Here is a 16341-nt window from a genome sequence, read left to right on the forward strand (position 1 = left end):
GCTCCGATTACTGGTGTGCTCAGGCTCACCTTTCCTCTTGCCCTTTCTTGGTTCGAAGCACCTGCCCCGCTTGGCCACCAACCTCTGATTTCACCTAGAAAAACAAGGAAAACAATACTCAGGAAACAGGATCATGAAGCTCATCTTCCAACTTAAAACATAGAGGGAGTGAGGTCTGTGACTGTCCTACAACTTCCCCAGGATGTAGGAGTTTAATAGCTGTTTATCCTTCAATACAGAATAAATCACATGAATTCAGAATAAGGGGAGAAGTCCATTTCCTATGTCAGTCAAGGACATGGCAAAATCAAGACTACTTTCCAGAAATATAGGGTAATCACCCAAAGAAACTGAACCAAAAATAAACTAAGATGTAAATGGATATTATACTGGATAGCGATTTTTTCAAGTTATCACAAAACTTTAATTCAACACGGACCATTATGACAAAATCATCTATTGCCAGAGTGCTGAGTAGCTCTGTTTTTATGGAGTCTTTCACTCAAAGGCTTCTATTCTACTATTTCTGAGTTTTTCTATGTTCTGACCTCATGACATCCAAATTCATTAAATAGGATAACACATGAGGAACATCCAGTTCTGTGTCCAACTCCTGCCCTGCACTCAATAAATATTAGCTATGCTTTTATTAATTTTACTCCTGTTCATGGGCTTCTAGAGAGCTAGGCAATTCCATACCATCCACATAATTCCTGAGAAGATGTGCACAGCTATCCAGTGTTGCCATTCCTGCTAAAATATTTAATCTTTAAATCCGAGCTCTGCTCACCTAATTCAGACACCAGGAAGAGTAGTATTTCAAAAGGTGTTGAAAGATAATAGCCGCATTCTCAGTTTCCCCATCATTAGCTCAAAGAAATCACTCTAGACCCTGAGTTTGGCAAAAGAAAACAGAGAGAAGAAAGAAAAAGAGGGGAAAAACAATACCATCAGATTTGAAACAGAACACTTGTAACCTTCACTCACAAGAGGAAGGATTGTTTGGGTGGCGTTTTGTTCTGACGCTGTGTGCACACACACACATCACCTCAGGCCTTGGACTGCTCCGTAGTTTCTAGAGTTACTGAGGACAGGAGCCAGGCTGGTCTTCTGCAGCCACCGGCCACCAGATCAGTGTCCCAGCCCACTCTCTGCCAATCCCAGGGACTCATGTTTGCTGGGCCCCATGCTTGCTCTGCCACACCAACGAACTTTCCCCAAGACCAACCTTGAATGCAATGTGGCGCTCTTGACCACAGGGCAAAGACTACGACAGTTTTAGCTCCGATGAACCGTGTAACACTTGGGACATAACTAGACAACTTGCAAAGGCCGCACAAACTCTTCAAAATGAAGCAAGCAAAACCACAAGATACTCTCCAAGTTCAACTCCGACCCCAGAAGGGATTTTCCCATTCCTGTTGCAGTTTTATCCAAAGCCACCCCCCCCATCCCGACCCATGTTCAGTGTATGAGGTGCAGAGCGTTTGATAAACTCATGGTGTTTGCAGCCTTACCTTTCCAGGGGAGATAAGAAATTTAACACGAGTAAATCTAAACTCACCCAGCCCCACGACACCTCAATCCATCAATTAGGAGCAGACACTTGGGATGGGATTAGTGGGAGACTAGAGGGGGTCTTCTGTAATCCTATGATGGGGGAAAGACAAGGAGGGGAGGCAGGGTTCAGAGTGGTGACTCACTAGAATCACTGCCCCTTCCCCTGGGACGCTGGAAAATCACACTGAAACCTGGGCCCCGGCCCCAGCGGTTTGGGTTGGTATTAAGTAAGATCAGGGCACTGGGTTTAAGTTTCCCAAGTAAGTCTAATACACAGCAAAGTTTGAAGATCAACCAGAGATCATATCAAAGTTCAAATTCAGGGGGTCTAGGGTAACAGCCTGAGATTCTGCATTTTTAACAAGTTCCAGCGCTGGTGGTCCACAAAACACTGAGAGCAAGGGCTTAAAGGGGAGCTCTTCAAACACCCCCTTCACCCCTCCCTAGAACTTCAGGCAAACTGACCCCACCTGCTCTCCAGCCAGGGCTTTCCCCTCTGAGGTGGAAACCACCACTTCTCCAGTAGGCCCTGGATACCTGCCCAGCTGACTTCTGGAATGTCAGGTGAGTGAGGGAGATGTCACTTACACCCCGAGAGACAGCTGCCCCCTCCCCTCTCTCCTATGATCCAGTTCCAGGCAATCCAACCTCTAGAACCACTGCACTAAGCAGAATGCTTAATGTCTGCTCTATTCCTTAAGACAGGTGGGAGTCTCTTTCCCCTCTGCTCTGCACGCCGGCCTGGCCGCTCAGGGCAGGCGGAAGAAGTGGGGCCACCGGGCTACCTGGGTGGATCGGACCCTGGCTCCTGCTCGCTTCCCTCACACTCTGGCTTCAACATTGGCTATATGGAGACTGCTGTGGCCACGCGCACACCTCCTGCTGCCGTTCCTGTCCTCAGTGTGGACAACGGTGGGGCAGGGAGTGGACGGCGCTCCCTCAGAAGCAGGCCAACAGTGGCACACCACACCCGTCACCAAACCTCTGAGGGAGGCCTGAGGCAGCCACCGGCTACCCACAGCCTGTCCCCAAAGGTCTCTCCCTTCCCACACCCCCCACCTGGCCAGTTCCTTCCAGTCAGCTCCAGGGCTGCCTTGAGCCAAACACCACCTAGCGGTTCTCAGCCCGACCAAGATAGAAGGGACAGCTCTTCCTAAACCCTGCTGACTGAGAAACAAAAGGCCTGGTAGGTGAGGCCACAAGAGGACATTAGCCTGGAGCGCGTTCCACACTGACTCTCTGCCTCCTCCAAAAAGTGCCCACGGCCCCTGTGCGAGTGCCCTGCCGGCCTCACGGCCACACGCTGCAGGCGGAGACCAGGGTGTGGAGGGAAAGGGGGCCAGGATGTGGAACTTCAACACTTTATAAGGAAAGCTCCCCAGAATCGGAGGGGAGTGACAAAACAGGCCCAGTTGCTGTCAGGACACTGAACCCTGGGTCCCATTTCTAGGAACCTACCTACGGTTGATGTACCTTTGTCACTAAGCAGTGACAAAGACCCACAACACTTTCTCCCCATTGATTTGAGAGAGAGAGGGAAAGGGAAAGGAGAGAGGGGGAAGGAGAGAGGGAGGAGGGAGAGAGGGGAGAAGAGGAAAGGGAGAAGGGAAGAGAAAGAGAGAGAGAGAAAGAGAAGCATCAACTCTTTGTTGCACTTATTGTTCCACTTACTCTATCTGTGCACTCATTGGTTGCTTCTTGTACATGTCACACCATGCTTTATCCACTGAGCCACCCAGCCACAACACTGTTAAGGGCCCATGAGAAGGTTCTAATTTCTTTTATTATCAGGAGAAATGAAATGACTGTAATATAAATGCCTCTATCACCACGAATGCAGCCTGGATGACATTCATCCTTCTACCACCACAGTCATAAAATGTAATTTTAATATCTTTTTTTTTTATGGGGAAAGGGACTCATGCAGGCAAAAGTGCCCAAGGTCACGAGCATCACAATTCATCCCTGCACTTGCCTACTTCCTTCCAATCTCTGAACCTGTCAGCCTTCGTTCAGACCCTTGGTCACATGCCCCCACTGACCCTCGCCACCCACTGACTCTCTTTCGCAAAGACCCTCCCCTAACTGCCCACGCGGGTCTGCCCTCTGACTCGGGCTCTGTTAGGAGCGAGCTTCTGCCTTCCATCCGGGCAGATGCTCCAGCAACTACCGCCCCCGCCCCTGCAGGACCCGCCCCTGCAGGACCCGCCTGCGCAGCCGCAGCGCAGCCGGGCAGGGCAGAGCAGGACCTCTGAAGTCCAAACACCCCCCCAACCCCCCCTGCAGCGTAAACACCAAGCACACATCACACCCGGGCCTATAAAAGATAATTATACAATCTGATCTGGCAAATTAGAGCCATAGAACTGTCTAATTCATACAATGAATTCGAGGGTTGGATCAGCAGGAAAAATTACCCTGGATCTTTATTGGGATTTGCCCCCAGGTCAGGATTACGGTTTATTTATCTTTTTTTATTTTCTTGCTGAGGGGGTGGGCGGGGAAGGCTTTCTGGGCTCCCTCTCCCCCTCCCCCTCCCCACCCCACGCTGGTTTTCCGTTTAGACAAGCAAGTCCTCCCCCCCCTCCGTGTTCTTTCCCACAGAGTATCCTCCTCCAGCCAAAACTCAATAAAACACCAACAGAGAGAGATGATAGATAGATAAGTAAATAATTGTTCACGAAAGTGGAGCTGGGGCATCCCAAACCCAAACCAAGAGCTTCATTAGCTGGCACTGACGCAGTACAGAGTAAACAACAACAACAGAAAAAATTACATGTCTAGATGGCAATTTACCTCCTAATTATTCTGGCTTGATTCTGACATGTTTACTTGGAGAACACTCACATATACATATTTCTTTAAACACACCTCTCTCTCTCCCTCTCTCTCCCTCCTCCCCTCTCCAAGGAGACTTGCAAGAGAAGATGGCTGTTTACAGGAACTGGTGCCCGTCTCCTCAGGCCATTAAATGGCTAGATCACCCAAGAGTGGTGACTACAATGCCAGGACAAACTGACACCAAGCGAGGATCATCCGGCCTCTCACCAAAGCAAACACTGAAAAGGGCAGCAAGCTCTCTCCTCTCCTCCCTTTTGCACCTTCCTAGGAGTTGCTCCTGGGAAAGAGAGTTCCCTACCCAGACTGCTGGGCCAGCCCTGTGAAGGAGCGCGTGTCCCTGTCGGGGCCTGAAAGACAAAGCCCAGCAGACACAGAGGTATTCAGCATCGACACCTCAGTTGGCTCCTGCAAAAGAAGGCCGCCCTGAGAGACAGCAGGGGCCCCGGCGGCCTTCTGCACGTTCAATGTCAGTGCGATCTATCTGGGGCATTATGTAAATGTGCCTTTCTATGACACTGACCCGGCTCACAGAAAAAGTGTGTGTTGTGCTGTTCTAGGCTTACGTCGGGGATGTGGGAGGGGGCTACAGCATGTTTGTTCTTTAATCAAGGTGCACGACCCCCTCCCTTTGAATGAGGATTTATTGTATGTAGGCAACCTCACCTCAAAAATCTACGTACAGACGAGTATATGTGTGTGTAGACATGTATATAGGCATGGACACAAGAACATGAGCTCATGGGAAAACAAACCAGCTCTAAATAATCATCTCTGACTTAAAACAATGGAGATGTGGGTTTCCCAGGCCCGGTCCGCAGGATGCTAGGTGACCCAGTTCAGAGGGGTGGAAAGGGTGCTGGAACTTGTAAACATATCTTTCGCTGGACTGCAGTCTTTGTAGACTTCCGGCCAAATCTCAGACTCCGATTCCAAAACGGTGGAGACTGGCACACACTTCTTGGAAGGAGATCAACACCATGCCATGCCGACTGCGCTGAGGTGTCCGGGAAAAGGAAGGGAGGCAGCGAAGAAAAGCGGCCCTCTTCCCAAACAGTGACTACGGTGACACGAGGTTTGTTCTGAACTACCCATTCTATCCATTGTATCCATTCTGGGCGTGGAAGGCAGGAAAGAGACTGCCGTGTAGCCAGGAAAAACGCTCAGCACATTAGTAAGCGTTCAAAAATCATGTCACACATGGATGGGTTTGAGAGGAAAAATCTTAATGTGACCATGAACTAGTTATCTCCCTGCACCCCCTTCCTGGCTATCCACTTTCTCAACTGAAAAACGGGGCTAGCAGGAGAGACTATTCCCTGCCTGTAGGAATCCTTCCACAACTGCTAGCCTCCTTCACATCATCCCTTCTATCAATATTTCAGGATGTCAAACAGGACTCCGCTGGTCACTGTGTCACAGGCTGGTTATTGGTACTAAATTAAACCACGTGTTCAATTGCAAAGCACATTTCCCAGTCGTGGTAAGTACTCACTAAGTGTTAGCTATTATTGTTATTGTAAAATAATAATAATACACTGCTGAATTGCATAGGTTCTACAAACAAACCTAGAAGGAAAAAGCAAGAGTTGTCCTCCCTGGGTAGTGAGTTCGTGGGTGATCTGTTCTCTTATTTTTGCATGGCTACAGTGAACAGGCATTGTTGGGTGAGGGAAAAGATACACCCCAGTGTTTTAAAAAGAATAAATAGTAAAATGGACATTCAGCATCATTAACTAGAAATACAACTATAAATGCAATTTTAAAAAACCAGTTAAAAGATCAATAGAAGTTGCAAGATTGTGAAATCAGAAATAACTTGGAAATCAGGGTTTGGTAGCTGGATGTATGACCCAAAGTCGGGGTTCAAGGTGAGAGCTGGCACGGATACCCTTGGGATCTCCTGCAGGACCCAGAGTGAGGGTGGGAGAGGGGCACGCTGAAAGGCAAGACACGCTCAGAGGCGGCCACGACTCCCACTGACAGAAGAGGAGCAGCTCCCACTGAAGTCTCAGTCATTATTGGCTGGAACCATGAACTTAACCGAGAATTCTAACCTGGCTGACAGGCTGCAGGCCACAGGGTTGAACAGACCTGCTCCGTGGCATTTTCCAAATGCCTGTGCCATTATAGACAGACGGCTCTGATGACATCCGCGTTTCGGGTCAGGACCTACAGGCCCTGAGCACATCCCAGAGCCTGTTACACAACACGGGGATGGAAAAAGAGGTCAGATGCCATGACAGCCTGCACAGCCTCCCCCCTCCCCCAGAAAGAAGGGGCTCGCTGCTCCACGTGAGCACGGAGGAGAGTGGATCTGAGCTGGAGAACTCGGACCCCGGCACCTCACCCCAGGGCCCAGGACTGAGGAGCTCCCCCGCCCCTCTCTGGTGGTTCCTCTTCCTCCTGGGTCCAGCACAGAAACAGACGGCAAGGCTCAGTCCTGAGACCAGCTGTAGTCCCACCCTGTCTTCCGGTCCTTGAAGACCCTCGAATCCCCGCCCCCTGACCTTCTTCCTGAGCCCCGTGTGCCAGCTGCCTGCAGGGCAGGCTAATCACTGATTCCCAGAGGACCTGAAATTCTCCCATGCTAACGGGACCTCTTCTGTTCCTCTCAGCGAGGCTTCCCTCAGAGCCTCCCTGTGACTATGAATTTTTAAAATTATTATTGATTTTAGAGAGGGAGGGAGAAAGAGAGAGAGAGAGAAACATCAATCTGTTTCTGTATGTACCCTGACCAGGGCTCGAACCCAGGGGTGGGAATCAGCCAGTTCGCACCGGTTCAGCAGAACTGATACCTAATGTTTAGTTGAGTTTGGCGATCAAGTTGTTAAAACGGCACTTGTAATCAGGGTTCTCTCTAAGGTGGGCGCCTGGGTAGCCACCCAATGTGGAAATCACAAATTTACATTCCTTACTCTTTTTTAATGTTCATCTGCGAAACAGCGTGTTCTAAGCACCTGTAGTAATGTTTACCCCATCCATAGGTGAAAAAAACTGCAAGTGAGGACACTAATCAAGAAGCAATACGGAAATAGCTTAAATAACAGTTTTACTGTTTTTTGTCAGGTATTACTTAAATTTTTTTCATTAATATTTTTAAACTGTTTCTTATAATCTAGTTTAGTGTATCTCTTTTATTTTTCTTATGAAATAATAAACTACCTTTTGGAATACCGTTTGTTTATAGTACTTAAAATGGTCATTAGGGTAGAGAACCAGTTGTTAAATTATTTGAATCCCACCACTGATCAAACCTACAACCTTTGTGTATAGCGACCACACTTGAACCAACCAAGCCTGTGTCTGTGAATTTAACTGAACTCTCTTGGTCACCCAGAGGAGAAGCTCTCCTCCACTAATTGAGTTAATGACTGACTGTACCTCTGGTCAGCTCTTCTGGTAACATTGCTCAGGATGGGTCTTAGCTTATACCCCCCCCCCCGGCCTCCCCCCCAGGGCCATGACAATAGACTAAGACCCCTGAGAACAGAGAGCCTCTGTTTTATTTTCCATTGCATACCCAGAATTCATTGCATGATACAGCCCTCTTTCCACTGAAGAGAATGAATGAATGTTAGCATTCCCCTGTGGAAGATAAAATCATAGACACACAGAAAGATTTAAAACTTCCTCCAGGTCATGCGGCTAGTAAGTGGTTGAATCTACACTTGCACCAAGCTCTTCTAGCTCCAGGGGTAAAGCTGAAAGTGACCTTGCCTTCTACTGTTGCAATCATTCCTCACCTGGGATCCTTGACTTTAGACTTGCCTGTTTCAGTCCATTCGACATATCGCCCTCCCTCCCAGCTTACCATTCGAAAATATCCACCAGCTCAGCCAAATCCTGCTCAACGGCTCCCTCCTGCCTTCCACGCACAGACCAGATCCTTCGGCCTGAAATCTGAGGCCACCTGTTTCTGACCACTCCTCTGCTCTCTCTAGCCTCATAGAACAATCTAATCTTTGCTCCCCATACCTGCAACACCTCCCTTGCTCTGCCTCTCCCCAACACTTTCCTTTTAAGCCCAGAGCACAAGTTTCGCTTCCCCATGAGAAGTCTCTTGACTTTCCAGCCCCCAGTGATGGCTCGCACTCGAGCCACAGTATTACAGCCCACCCTGAACGTAAGATGACAGAGGGGAGAGGTTAGCTCTCCTCTCTCCCCCAGGGGATTGTCACATGTTTTAGGGAGGGCAATATGCCTCATGTGCTTGGATTCCTACAGCTTAGTACAGCAGACAAATGATTCACGAGAGCAGCATGGGGTTCTCCATCAATGTAGGCGACCGACCTCAACAGTGGCAAAGCTCTCTCAAGCCCACCAAGCCGGAAGAGCTAGACCTCTTGATGGCTCTCTGACCTCTCCAGCCTTGCCCAACCCACGTCCAGCTGGAGCTGCTAACACTGGTCCATGCTGGAGCTCTCCCTGAGTCTTCGTGTCTCTAACGTGAGCCTAAAGACAGAGCCCAACCCACTGTGCTTAAAAAAAAAAAAAAAAAAAAAAGCAAATCAAAAGTTTACAAGCCCATTTGGTTGTCTCTTTAAAAAACACATCTTTGCACTCCAGGGATGCCTCTGAGTGTGGTGCCATGCCCCTCAGAGACACAGAAGGGGCGCGTCCCTCGGAGGGCTGCTCTGGACCTGACCTGCACCAGGCTGACCCACAGAAGGTGTGCTGGACCCTGGGCCCACACCTTCACCCCAGCCTTGGCCCCCGTGTGTCAGTTTCACCATGCTTAAATGGAAACTAGCAAACTCAACTCAAAAAAACACTTTTCCAGTGATATTTTAAGGGAAAATGAGATCACAGAAAACCAGGGAGGTAAATTTAAATGGTGTGACCCCAAGCAACATTTTATTTTTTATTTTTTCAAAGCATTCCCTGAAAGGCTTGTTCACCAGATGAGGGGCGGGGGACACATCTGGGGAGACCTGAGCCCTAGAGACCACCTGGGCAGCAGCAACACTTCTGCTCACATGAAAAACTCTCACGATGCTACGCAAGCCTATACCCTCACTGCCAGCAGCCTCCTCCGCTCTGGGCGCACGCAGCCCCAGAGGTCCCTTTGGTTTGTGAAAGCGGCCGACAGCCCCTTTGCCAGCGGGTCAACATTCAGCCTCTGCCAGAGATACCAAATGTTTCCTAAACCCACCCCAAGCCCAGCTCACTGAGTTATGAATAGTTGTTCACGTTAACTTGGGGCATTAATTAAAAAACGTTCAGCCAGGCAAATTCTCATACTTTTAAAAAGTCATTTGGGTAATTGCCTTTCCATGCCGCAAACTTTCCAAGCGACTGACAGGTTGACATTTCACAATGTTGTTTGTTTTAATCAAGAAAGGGAGGAAAGAGCCAGTGTGGTGCCCAGTTCATTTGTCAGGTGCTTTGATTTATTGATCGGCAAATCCCCCACTAATAGCTGTACAGGGAGGTTGGGGGAGGAAGGCTCCTACCTTCTGGGGTCGGTGTCTGAGCTGGTAAGGAGTGAAGTGGCCCCAGGGCATTGGCATAACCACTCTTCCTTCCTTCTCCCCTCTCCCCATGCCCAGCTCCCAGCTCTCAGCCTGGGCCGCGCTGCAGAACCACCAAGGCCCTACTTCAGCCTGCTCCCCATCCCCGCCCCCTGCCCCCTCTACCAGAGAAGGCTACTTCCTGAACCAAATGGGGGAGGGGCGACTTCAGCAAACTTAGGAGTCAGGGGGCAGGGGACACTAAATTCATAATGGTTTCTCAAACTTTTTTCGAAAAGCAGCAGAACCCAGAATCAGGTTGGACCATATGAGCTTGAATCTCACCGCCACCATTTCTAAGCATTCAACTTCTCTGTGCCTCCATCTGTCAACAACTTACATAAAAATAGTACTTATGCATCATGTTGCTTGGAGGGTTAAGTACATTAATATTGGGGAAAGCACTAACAACAGTGTGTAGTGCATAACAAATGCTATGTGTGTATTTGTTATTTTTAAAGTATTTTTTCCTCCCTAACAAACTTTCATGTGTGACCCCGACCGGCCAGAGAGTGGAGGGCCGGGCCTCACCCAGTCCTCCTATGCCCTGCTACCCAGGAACCATCAAGGTGCCCCCTAGGCTCAGCATGGTCCTGGGGCATACAATCTGACGAACACTGCTCACTCTGAGGACTGAGGAAACTCGACTTTCCACTTGACACCATAAGCCTGCCCATACTACAAAGTTTTCTGTGGAAAGACAAGTGAGCTAGCTCTCTGGGAAGGCGACACGAGGAACTAGTCCAGGTCCCCCCACCCTCATCATGTCAGGGTGACGACAGGTGGACAGCCGGGGGCAGGCACGAGGATGTGTGGAGGCGCACACCCAGCGACCAGCACTTCCTGGGCCACACTGAGACCAGCAGGGCTAACGAACACCGGCAGGGGCCGCCGCACACCCTGGGAGAGAAAGAGGGGCTTTCTTAAGGAAAAACCACCATAGAGCCTTCCAGAAACCTTAAAACAACCAACTACAAGACACAGACAGGCATGGACCTCATCTAAAACCACTGCACACCACATGGGCATTTCTATGTGGATTGAGCACCTACTGTGTCAATTGACCAGACTAGGTACCAGCAACACAGAGCAGAGACAGCAGGTCCCAGAGTCCCCAAGTCAAAAACCTAGTAGGAAAGATGACATCAAAAATAACAGATGCCCACATTTTGTGGTATGTATTACACATACCATATATATATATAATAATGTTACGTGTTATATAGTAACACTGCATACTTCATATGTATATTTTAATGTGGTATGTTTATAGTGTTTATGTGTATATATTTTTATATTATGTGTTATATGTTATCTGTATATGAATATAATATGTCTAATATGTACAGTGAGACTGGAGATAAGGGGCCCCATCTCCCTTGTGGGGGGGTGGGGCTATCTGGGCAGGTGAGGAGGTACAGGGGTGCAGGGTCATCTGTCAGGGGATTAACGTGGTAATGTTGGGCCTATCTGGGTATAAACAACAACTCTGGCACATTTTAGCTGTACAATCTTGGACATCAGAGTTTTTAACGCTGTTAGGAGCATCAGTAAAAAGAGCATAAAGTATGGATAGCCGCCGGCCAGCAGGCAGTAGGTGATCAATTAATCGCCCAGGAGAGAGGGAGAAAGCTTGGCAGAGGCCGTGTTCGAATGAGGCCGCCGGGAGGGGCTTGGCTGAGCTCAGAGTCAGACGAGCAGGCCAGAGGCCCTCCTGGGAGCCCAGAGGCAGTGCAGCCGACCCTGCACTTATGCGGCGTTATCACTGCCATCGGCAAAATCTGGACCATCGTTCCTCCTTCTTCCTGTCTCCCTGGGATGTCTGGGGACACATGAGAACCAGGCTGAGGCGGGGGTGGGGGTGGAGATCTGAGATTTCAGAAGAAAGGCAAGCCGTGAGCTGAAAGGTTGATTATTTTACTTGTGGAAGCCATGTGTGGGCAATGGTTGTGGGTTTTTCTGGGTTTATCAGAAAATCCTAACAGAAAAGAGGTTATTTAACCAAGAGCAGAAAAGAATGTGCAGATATTTTAAAATATTAAATGGAATCCCTAAAGCCCCATAATATGATGCCTCCCTTTCCAGGCTTGGCTGATTAGAAAGCGAGCTGTGACCAGGGCCTGATAAAAGCAGAAGGTTGTTGAACTTGGCTTTCCTGGTCCCACCCGATGGGCCCCTCTCACGACTGGACAGCCGGGGGAGGGGGGCTAGTCTGACTCCACACACAATGAGATAGCACTGCCTTCTAAGCCACATTGGGAGTGTGATTTTCAGAGACATTGCTTTAAACTAAGAGTCGGAGGTAAGACGATGAGGAGCCTCAGTCATCACATTCCAGGTTCCTGATGAGACCGGGAACCTGTCGGGACTTGGGGTTCACTCCCGCCAGCCCGTCGACAGATGTGATTAACTCAGTGGAAGGCCGGGGAAGATGGAGAGCAAAGCAGGCTGGGGGACCACTCATTACACCAGGACATAAGCAAGCAAAGTTTTACCAACTCACATAGGTGAAAGGCCCAGTTCATGACTGGGGAGGAGAGAGGGTGTACTCTCTCAGAGAGAGGTAGGTGGGATTTCCACTAGTGAAAGCATCAGCAGGGTATCTGGCACCTCTGGTTCCCAGTACACACCGTCTGGATACATTCATCTCCTTCTACCTGGCTGTCTGAGCGCCCCCAACTCTCTCATGGCTCCTGTGAATTTCTAGCTGGGTCTGTATTATAAGGATTTATGGAGCAGTCTTACTGTCCCTATTAGGATGGACACCCCTTGAAGGCATGGCCCCATAACCACCTCATCTTTTTCTGCTGTTGGATTGACATAAAATCCTTCAGAGTTTTACCCTGAGAAACCACGCTTCCCCAAAGCTTCCTCCACTTCGGATGGGGATGGAGAGTGGGGGTGTCCAATTCTGCCATCATCACACTCCAGACTATGTCTAATGAATGACAGGCAAGATTTATTCTAACACTAAATGGTCAAGAGATCATTGAGAGAACCAGAGGCTGTAACGTTTATCACTAAATGGCTTAGAAGCCTTATAAGTTAACATCTTCCAACCCTTCCCGGGTGTGAGCAATAGCTATTGAATACCTTTCAAAACAGACAGCATTTGCAATCAATCAGAAGAGGCAGCAGGGAACACAGGGACAGACAGGAGACAAGAGCTAAGAAGCCTTTATCTACAGCACGGTTCTCAACCTCCGCAGTAGAGGCATTTGGGGCTGGACCATTCTCTGTGGTGGGGGCTGGTCGGGGCCCTGAAGGCTGGATAGCAACTTTCCTGATCTCTCCCCACTAGATGTCAACAGGATCCCCCAACTGTGACAATAAAAAAATGTCATTGTCAAATGTCCCCCTGGAGAGAAGAGGGTGCCAAATTGCCCCTGGTTGAGAATCAATAGGCTCCAGTCAGTCAGCTCAGTCACAAATTAGCAATGGGATCTGAAGAGCATCAGAGAACTTCATACCTCAGAGGACATCAGCTTCTCATCCATGAGATGAGGAAATTGGACGGAATAAAAAAACAGGTGCACTATATCACCTGGGGTACCTGAGATAATTGCTGGTCACACCTAGGCATGGCATTAAGGATCCCTGAGTCACACAGAAATGCGTTTCCCTTTTATAGCTCTTCCCATTCTGATCAAAGCAGGAAGAACTTTAAGCCCTTAGCTTCTCTGCAATTCTGGCTACAAGAAGAGGGAGGGAGACAGCAGTGCTCAGGGAAAGTCACAAAACCGACATCTTTGATGATTTTTTTTCATTGTATCTTCTATTTATGTCCAGTGACCCTGGGTCCCATTTACCAAAGTGATACAGAGTTTCCTTTTAAAGTACGTTTACTTAAGGAAAATATGAAACCACATAGAAAAATATTAAGAAAACAATAGTCCAGGTAGCAGTATGGAAAAAATCGCAAAAAGACTTAGGAAGCGCCGGAAAGGTTAACTCTGCCCCGCCCACATAGATTGCTAACTTCCTACTACACATGTTCTTGGGGGCCTCAGGTTAAACCCCAAGACTTGAGGCAACATTAGCAATTTTAAAATCCTTGAAATCAAATTCTCTTTATGGTTCTGTTATACGGGTTGGTCATTTGTCATCTGTAGTGGACTTATTAGTGTGCCCCCGCCAAATTCACATGTTGAAGTCCTCAGGACCTCAGAATGGGATCTTAGAAGTAAGGTCAGTGCAGATGTAATTAGTTAAGATGAGGTCACACTGGAGCAAGGTGGTCCCTTCATCCAATATGGCTGGTGTCCTTATAAAAAAGGGAATTTTGAATACATACATGCACGTACGTGTGTGTGTGTGTGTGCACGCGCATACACACACACACACACACACACACACACACACACAGGGAGAATGTCAGGGAAAGGTGAAGGCAGACACCTAGGTGGGGTTTCTATGCACTAAGGAGTGCCAAGGATGCCAGCAAACTAGCAGAAGCCAGCGAGAGGTCTGGGATGGCTTCTCCCTCCTAATCCTCAGAAGAGACCAACCCTGTCACTACCTGGTCCTAGACTCCCAACCTCCAGATCTGTGCAACAATAAATTTCTGAGTGGTAAGCCACTCAGGCTGTGATACTTTCTGTTACTTCAGCCCTAGCAAACTAACACATCACCTTAAACAGTCTCTCACTGGGGAGACTGTATACTGTACTCTGAACTTCCTTGCAGGGCAGAAAATGCAGACACAGTTGCCAGAGAATTTGTGTTCATTTAGAGCTGGGGCAGTAATGACAAAGGAAGATAAAAAACAAAAACGAACAGCAAAAAAACTCTCCACACCATCTCTGTTCATATACAGCTCCGTATGCTTGCCATATTTACATCTCCACAAATGGAATAATTGAGATATTTGCTCATTGCTCTCTTTTCTCGGGTTACCTACAGTCAATCGGTCAGTCTCAGATGTAAAATGCAGGCATGAAGGGGGCCCCAGGGTGGAGGTAAAGCCAGGCCTAGAACTCAGGTCTGCTAGCACAGATACTATGAACTAGAACTTGGAGCCTGCGGGGTTCACACTGTCCTCCCTCCCTTTCAACCAGAAGACTCTGACTATCCAAGGATACTTGGAGGAGACCCCAAAGTTCCCAACATGTGAGCATCTGAGAATTCATGATCAAAAACTAACTCTCAACTTAGAGGGATGCTGCAGTGACTGACAAAACTCCTAAGCCCTTCGGACCCTCCTGCGAAAAGTGGCAACCCCAACAGAGTCCATGAGCAGCCTCAGGGGTGACCAGGGCACCTCTCACACAGCCAACAGTGGAAAGAAATAGAGATTTACCTTACGAAGCACCAAGTCAGAACCCAGGACTTTTAGGTTCCTGCCAAGTAGCCAAGAGATGGCAACTCCATCTTTTTGGTTAAGAAAAATGCCCCTAAAATTAATTAATCCTCTCTGCAGTCACAGCAGCAAATCAACAAAACTCATGATTCCCCTTACCTTTTTTTTCCCCCCCATTTAAAATAAATCCACCATACTTCCACCCGTCTGGTTTGAGAGATCAATAGTCAGGCTTGAATGTGAAAGGGCAATCCTTATTTTCCCTCTGACGAAAGTCACCAAGCACAAACCGAGCCAACGAGGACGTAGGAAGCCAGAAGGCAGAACCTGCCCGACTGCAGATCACAGGCGCGGTTTGACCGACCACATGGGCCACGCCATCGGCTCCCGTCCCAGAGGTATGAACCCAGACACCAACTGGGCGTCTGTCTGTGTGCGGCAGATGCTACGCTGGGAGCCGGGGCTCTGCTGGTGACAAAGCCAACACAGTCTCTGCCAATGCCATTTGTTTGTCTTCCAGGCAGGGACACAGCTCATGAACAAGTAAATACCAACATTTGCTCCTGGGTCATGAAACTTCTACGAAGAAGAGCAGGACATGGGGTGGGAAGCCAGTGACAGTGACAGCCAAGTTCCCTCTAAGGAAATGACATTAAGCTGGCCCAGAAGGCCAAGTTCACCATAGGAGTTAACACCGAGAGCTGCACTGTCTAGCTGCACCCTGGCATCTGTGGGGCGGACCCCAGGTTTGAGGACACAGGACAGAGAGCAGAGATTCAGAAAGTTAAGACAAAACAAGAAAGACTAGTCTTGAGAGAACACCAGGCCCATGAGGAGACAAGCCAGGGGAACACGCATATTCACAGACAAAGAGGAGAACCTGTCCTCGAGGGGAGGTAAGACACCCCCAGAGCCCCGGAGAGCAGTGTCTCTCTCTAACAAGGCCCCTGCGTGGAGGGGCCGGACAATGTGTTTTGAAGAAAGTAAGCGGAATCCCAAGACTATGAACTAGAACTCTGGCCCTCAGGCCTCTGGGAAGGCACTGATGAGGCCTAGAGCATGACCACTCAACATTTTATCGCCATGAGTGGAGCTTGGTTACAATTTTTAAAAAGCTTCCTGATTCCTAGT

General features: G+C 48.7%; 1 long non-coding RNA gene across 1 annotated transcript in view; it reads right to left on the reverse strand.

Annotated features, from left to right (window-relative positions):
- LOC136406705 (uncharacterized) overlaps positions 1–16341 on the reverse strand; it is a 150552-nt gene that overhangs the window by 22376 nt on the left and 111835 nt on the right. The window contains exon 2 of the long non-coding RNA XR_010751686.1: positions 30–94. This is a non-coding gene — a long non-coding RNA (uncharacterized lncRNA). The remainder of the gene's footprint in view (positions 1–29; positions 95–16341) is intronic.

The sequence above is a fragment of the Saccopteryx leptura genome, chromosome 5, assembly GCF_036850995.1.
Source record: "Saccopteryx leptura isolate mSacLep1 chromosome 5, mSacLep1_pri_phased_curated, whole genome shotgun sequence".
Classification (NCBI taxonomy): Eukaryota; Metazoa; Chordata; class Mammalia; order Chiroptera; family Emballonuridae; genus Saccopteryx; species Saccopteryx leptura.